Raw genomic sequence first — 7,330 nt, forward strand, 5'->3', positions numbered from 1 at the left:
CCTTCAAGACTATTTGCTGTGCCTTCTATAAGGTATTCTACAGGATATGCTATATCCATCACATTCCCATGGTCAGTTAAACTGATGGGTCTTTAATTACCTTGGAATTCTCTTTGAAGATAAAAGCATTTCACCTTCTCCAGTTTTCTAGCACTATGGCCATTCTTTGTGATTCCATAAGGAATAGAGAAAAAGGACTTTATAATGACATCTGCAAGCTCATTTGAAATTCAGTGTAGAAAAAAATAAAGTCTTACACTTAGGCAAGAAAAACCAAAAGTACACATATAGAGTGGGTGAAACCAGGCTTAATAGCTGTAACTGTGAAAGGGACCTTGGAGTCTTAGTGGACAACCAATTAAATATGAACCAACAATGTGCAGCAGCAGCCAAAAAGAAAACCCCAATGCAATTCTAAGTTGCATTAACAGAGGGATTCCATCAAGATCAAGTGAGGTGCTAATACCATTCTATAAATCTTTAGTAAGAAGACCATACCTAGAATACTACATCCAGTTTTGGTCACAACACTAGAAAAAAGATGTTGGGACTCTAGAAAGAGTACAGAGAAGAGCAACCAAGATGATTAGGGGACTGGAGGCTAAAACATATGATGAACTATTAACAGGAACTGGGCATGGCTAGTCTAGTGAAGAGAAGGACCAGGGGAGACATAATAGCAGTGTTCCAATATTTGAGGGGGGCTGTCACAGAGAGGAGGGAGTCAACCTAGTTTCCAAAGCACCTGAAGGCCAGACAAGGAATAGTGGATGGAAACTGATCAAGGAGAGATTCAACCTAGAAATAAGGAGAAATTTCTGACAGTGAGAACAATGGAACAGCTTGCCTTCAGAAGTTGTGGGAGCTTCATCATTGGAGGCTTTCAAGAAGGAGCTGAACTGCCTTCTGTCAGAAATGGTGTAAGGTCTCCAGCTTGGGTGGTGGGGTTGGACTAGAAGGTCCCTTCCAACTCTGTTAAATCTGTTAAATTCAGAGGTCTAATTGGGCTGACCCTGGAGACTTGTCCACACTTTATTGCAGAATCCCTCTTAGTTATCCATGTAATTTCTTGTCTTCTATTTTGCTTTTGTTTATTTTGTTTTACAGTATAAGCCATTGTTATACAATTCTTGCAATACTTTTCAAAAGTTAAAGCAGGCAGAATTAAACAATATAGAGTCAATTATAAATATTCCATCCTGAAGCATATTTTAAGGTAACTGAAATTATCATGAGGAAATACTGCATATCAGGGATGGGCTTCAAATTTTTTAGCAAGGGGCTCTCTGCCCTAATGACTTGCTGGGTGGCCGTGGCTAGGTGGTCATGTGATCGTGTGGATGTCACTAGGTGGTCATGTGACTGGGTGGATGTGGCCAACTCGATGTCACGTCTTTGTCCTAATTACCTAAAAATATATATATACCAAAAAGTTGTTTATTATTTTGTGCATTTAATACTTCAATAAAAGATTAGGTGAAACCAGGCTTAATAGCAGTGACTGTGAGAGGGATCTTGGAGTGAACAACCAGCTAAATATGAGCCAGCAGTGTGCTGAGGCAACCAAAAAGCCAATGCAATCCTAAGTTGCATTAGCAGAGGGATACAATCAAGATCAAGTGAGATACTAATACCACTCCATAAACTAAAGCCTTAGTAAGACTACACCTAGAGTACTGCATCCAGTTTTGGCCACCACATTAAAAAAAAGATGCTGGGATTCTAGAAAAAGTACAGAGGAGAGCAATCAGGATACTGGAGACTAAAACAAGTAAAGACATGGGGAGACATGATAGCAGTGTTTCAATATTTGAGGGGCTGCCACAGAGAGGAAGGGGTCAAGCTATTTTCCAAGGCACCTGAAGGCCAGACAAGGAATAATGGATGGAAACTGAACAAGGAGAGATTCAACCTGGAAATAAGGAGAAATTTTCTGACACTGAGAACAATCAACCAACGGATCAGCTTTTCTTCAGAAGTTGTGGGAGCTTCATCACTGGAAGCTTTCAAGAAGAGACTGGAATGCCATTTGTCAGAAATGGTGTCGGGTCTCCTGCTAGGGTGGGGGTTGGACTAAATGACCTCCAAGGTCCCTTCCAACTCTGTTAATCTGTTAAATCTGACAAAAACTGGTAAAGTTGCTCCCTGCCATTATTTCACAAAAGTATTTAAAACTAAAAGCCCATTATGGTAGCTTTGCAAGAACAAAAGACTGGCTCAGTCCTTGATGATGGCCCATTAAAGGTGGGAGGAAACTCAGCTCTGACTCCATGTTAGAAGCAGAGCTAAGTCCCCCCCCAAACCTTTAATGGGCCATCAAGACTGAGTCAGCCTTTTGTCCTTGCAAAGCTACCATAATGGGCTGTTAATTTAATGTTGAGCCCTGGCTCAGGGCTCACTGCATCTGGGGGTGGAGGGATGCAGCGGGCGAGGCAGCAGCTCAGTGGCAATAGCAACGAAGGTGGCAATGGAGCGGCATCAACAGTGGCAGGGGACTCAAGGACCAGCTCCCCATTGCCACCTGTCAGCTGCCATTGTTTTCTTCTCCCTAGGGGTGAGAGAGAATGTCACCCAGTTTAAGACTAAGGTGGAACTTTTGCTTTCATGAACTGTTCTTCGCGAAGCACTAAGATTTGCTAAGCTTGAGATACTTTTTCTAGAAGCCACAAAATATTACGTTCATTATTATTTAAAGTGCTTTTCTTATGGAACTTCACCAATGATGAAATGTTTATATCGCATATTCTCCTCTGACTTTTTATAGACAGGCCAAGAAATTATTATTATTATTATTATTATTATTATTATTATTATTATTATTATTATTATTATTATTATTATTATTATTATTATTAGTAGTAGTAGTAGTAGTATTGCACATTCCTAAATATCATCAGTATATTGAGTAGGGTTTAGTCTTAAGCAAGTATTACTTCATGTTCCCAATGTCCAACCATGGTATGAAATAGTTACTGTCCTTTTCTTTGTACTAGGGTCCTTTAAAAGGAACACATTACTTCTTGTGAAATCTAGTTCTCTTAAATACTAGATAAAAGCAAGTTTCCTATTTCTAAATACTGTGGTGGTTGTAATGCAATCTGTGGGAGTACAGGTGCTTTACTCAGTTGGAAGTTCATAAATTGTTGTGTTATCCATTTCTCAACAGGGAATGCATGCAAACTCCAGTGTGACCATACCATGACAAAGGACTAACTGAAACATTCTCTCTTTTCAAATCTCATTGAGACTATTTCAAGGGGTGAGGGACATTTTGTGTGTGATAGCTGTGTAAATTATGTTTAGGTCTGCATTGCCTTGTTGGCTGTGAACTCTCAAGCCACCTCCAGTTCAGTGCCCCAGGACAGCAGATTGAAGTCTCACAGACCCAACAGTCTAGGACAGTGGTTCTCAACCTGCGGTCTGCGAACCCCTGGGAGGCCAGGATGTTGTCACAGGGGGTCCACAAAGGCTTGAAGAAATGGTATGATTTAAATCTTGAGTTAAATCTTGGGGATCCATGGTCATAGTCCATAGCCACAAAAGGTATTTAAAGGGGTTCATGATAAAGAAAAGGTTGAGAACTACTGGTCTAGGAAATTCCACTATCAACTCCACAACAAAGTAAGACAGCTCAAGTAAGAAGGCTGGTATAGCAGCAACAAATCCAACTGCTTCTTAGGGCCCAACTTCGATCATGATACTTTATATTTGGCTGATCATGATACTTTATATATTGAGGTTAACTGCAGAATCTCCAAGGCAAGCTCTGCATGTGGGACTGCCATGGAATAAGCCTTGCTACATAGCTCAAAGTCTACCAGCAGTAGTGCAAACCACCCTAATATATGCCAGTGAGACTTGAACTGTATACAGGAGGCAGGCTAGGCAATTGAACCACTTTCACATGACCTGCCTCCACAGACTTCTGATGTTCTGGTAGCAGGACAAGGTGCCAGACACAGAAGTCCTCTTCAGAGCAGGCCTGCCATTAGTTTACACCCTGCTGATTAAAGGCCAGACACGCTTGACAGGCTATGTTGCGAGGATGCCAGACCACTGCATCCCCAAACATCTCCTCTATGGTGAGCTGTCTCAAGGAAAGTGATCACATGCTGAAAGTCTCTCTCAAGCCCTGAATATCGACATCACCTCCTGGGAAACCCTGGCACAAGATTGATTGACATAGCGCACATCAGTAGTGGGATTCAAAAAATTTTACTACCGATTCTGTGGGCGTGGGTGGTGGATGTGGCAGGGGAAGGATACTGTAAAATCTCCAGTCAGAGGTGGTATTTGCTGGTTCTCCGAACTACTCAAAATTTCCACTACCGGTTCTCTAGGACCGGTCAGAACCTGCTGAATACCACCTCTGCCACACATTGATCCATCAAGGCTGCCAGACATTTGAAGACAGAAGGATAACCACAACTCAAGAGAAGTGAGCACTCCGCTAAGCCCGAGCTGCAAATGCTGCAATCGTGGTGGTCACACATCTACTTGATGTGTGGCAGAACATTCCGTGCCTGTATAGGTCTTACCGACAGGGATGGTATTCTACCGTTTTGGACTGGTTCAGACAAATCAGATGTTAAATTTGCATCTGGTTCACTGAACCAGTATTTGAACTGACCGGCTGGCCCCGCCCACCCCACGCTGCCCCTCCCAGGAGTCTCCACGCGGCCTATTTTCGATGCAGATAAGTGCAGGGTCTGCGCGGAGGCTCTATGAGGGGGGGGGGGAAATGGGCCTTCTGGAAGTACTGGAAGTCTGGAAATGGGCCTGTTTCTGGCTTCTGGAGGGCCTCCAGAGCCCGGGGAGGCCATTTTCGCCCTCCCAGAGGCCCAAGGGAAGCCTCCAGACTCTTGGAAAGGTGAAAAACACCCCTCCATGAAATACCAGAAGTCCAGAAATGGGCCTATTTCCGGCTTCCAGAGGGCCTCCAGAGCCTGGGGGAGGCTGTTTTGCCCTCCCATAGGCCCAAGGGAAGCCTCTGGAACCTTGGGAAGGCAAAAAAAAGGCCCTCCCAGAAGTTCTGGTAGGCCACTCCACCACGGCCATGCCCACCCAGCAACTGGACAGCGAACCAGTTGTTGGGATTTTTGAATCCCACTCTTGCTTACCGGCTACTTGCGGACACACCGTGGACAGCCCACAACCTGTTAGATGTCAAGGAAAAATGATGGACAAATATCAATAAATGGTATGGTGTCTCTAACAGTCATTAGGCCTTCTCAGAAGATAGTCCCACCTTCCTGGCCCAAGACTGCAATTCATGTCAGACTCAAACCTCAGGTAGGTATATTTCAGAGATGGAAACATCCTCCACTGGACCCATACCTGATTAGCTGCCTCATCCACTATCAAATCATGGATGAGAGCAACCTTACTATACACCAAACTAGCATTTAGTAACAACAACTAGAGACCAGACTACTGAGGAGCTAGTGAATATTGAGGACCAGAAGGTGAGATCATCCCAGAGATTGATATTCCCTTTTCCAGGAGAGGATTATTTCTGTTCCCTATTGTAGGACAGAACAGACTTTCTCTTTATAAGCTGCTTTTAAAAGGATTGTTTGCTTTCCCCCCAGCAACATTTCACTTTACAGCTTTCTCTACTTTGCCTTGAATGCAGTTCTTAATTAATTAAATGCACTCCACTGTGATGTAATAGTTAACATTTGACTGCTTTGTACTTACTCATTGCCAAGCAGTTTAAAAACATACTCAAAGAGGTGAAATTGAAGAGTGGCTAACATCTGGCAAAATGTACCTGACAATGAAAGATCCAATAAAAGGGGCAGCACCAGGCAACTACAGGCCAATTACTTGCTTACAAACAACTTTTAAATTGCTAACTGGTGTGGTTGCTGATGCAATCCAACAGCATCTAGTGGAAAACAAGCTTTCTCCACCTGAGCAGAAAGGAAACCACTTAAACAGGGGAAAATCAACAACTAATTGACCAGATGATTCTGAAAAACTGCCAAAGAAGCAAAACCAACTTGTATGTAGTGTGTAGTGATTACAAGAAGGCATTTGACTCTCTTCTATATGATTGGATACATTTTGTGCAAAAATCAATGGTCCAATGGAAGATGCAGTTGCTGGTCAATAGTGGTAGACTGGAAGAAGCTAATATCAAGAGAGGAATCTTTCAAGGAGATTCACTTTCACCATTGTTTGTTATTGCACTGATTCCTCTGTCAACAATACAACCCTAGCCCTGGCTATTACACATCAAAAACATCTACCAGGCTCTCCCATCTCCTTTTCATGGATGATCTGCAACTGTATGGAAAAACACCATCTGAAATAGAATCACTGGTCAATACAGTCTGTATATGTAGCCCAGATATGGAGTTTGCACTGGACAAATGTGCCACACTCAGCATCAAACAGGGAAAAGTAGTGAAAACTGAAAGAATCAAGACCCCAAGAGTCTGGATGGAGATGATCACTGCAAATAACTGAGTATCTTTCAAGCTGACAATACTGAAGTCAAGAAAAAGATTAGAAGTGAACACATCAAGAGAGTGAAGAAGATCTTAAAGTTCAAACTCAGTGGAGGAAACACCATCAAGGCAATTAAAACATGAGCAATTCCAATCATTAGATACACAGCTAGAAGTGTAGACTGGACTCAAGAGAAAGCAAAGGCCCTAGATAGGAAGACCAGAAGAAATAATGACAATGAATCATGATCTTCGTCCTTACAGCTATGTTGATGGACTGTATTTATCAAGGAAAATAGGTGGGCATGGAATGTTGCAAGTAAATCAGACAGTTGAAGAAGAAAAAACACCATTGGGGGAATATCTGAAACACAGAGAATAAGATGCACTGAAGCTAATGTACCAGGAAGGCCAAGCTGGCATACAAGAAAGAACAAATGAAAAATTTGGAAAAATTGGAAGACAAATTATTACATGGCCAGTGCATTTTAAAAAATAGAAGGCAAAGCAGACCTGGCAATGGTTAAGAGCAGGAAAATTGAAGAGACAAAGGGGCTAATTCTGGCTTTACAACAGCAAGCCTTAAGAACAAAGAATTGAGAAGATAGCAACAAGTGGCACCTCTGTAAAGAAGTTGAAGAAACAGTTGATCACCTAATTAGCTGCTGCAGAAACATCGCACTAACTGATGACAAACAAAGGCACAACAAAGTAGCAATAATGGTGTAGTGAATGATCTGCAAGAAATACCATTTGCCTGAAAGCAAGAACCGGTGGGACTATAAAATACAGAAACTAATAAAAATGAAGAAGTTAAAGTACTTTGGGACTTTAGAATTTAAACAGACAGGCATCTTACACATAACACCTCAGAC

Source organism: Notechis scutatus, chromosome 5 (genome assembly GCF_049901735.1).
Source record: "Notechis scutatus isolate UNSWTSFEM ecotype Mainland chromosome 5, rNotScu1.2, whole genome shotgun sequence".
In the NCBI taxonomy this organism is placed as follows: Eukaryota; Metazoa; Chordata; class Lepidosauria; order Squamata; family Elapidae; genus Notechis; species Notechis scutatus.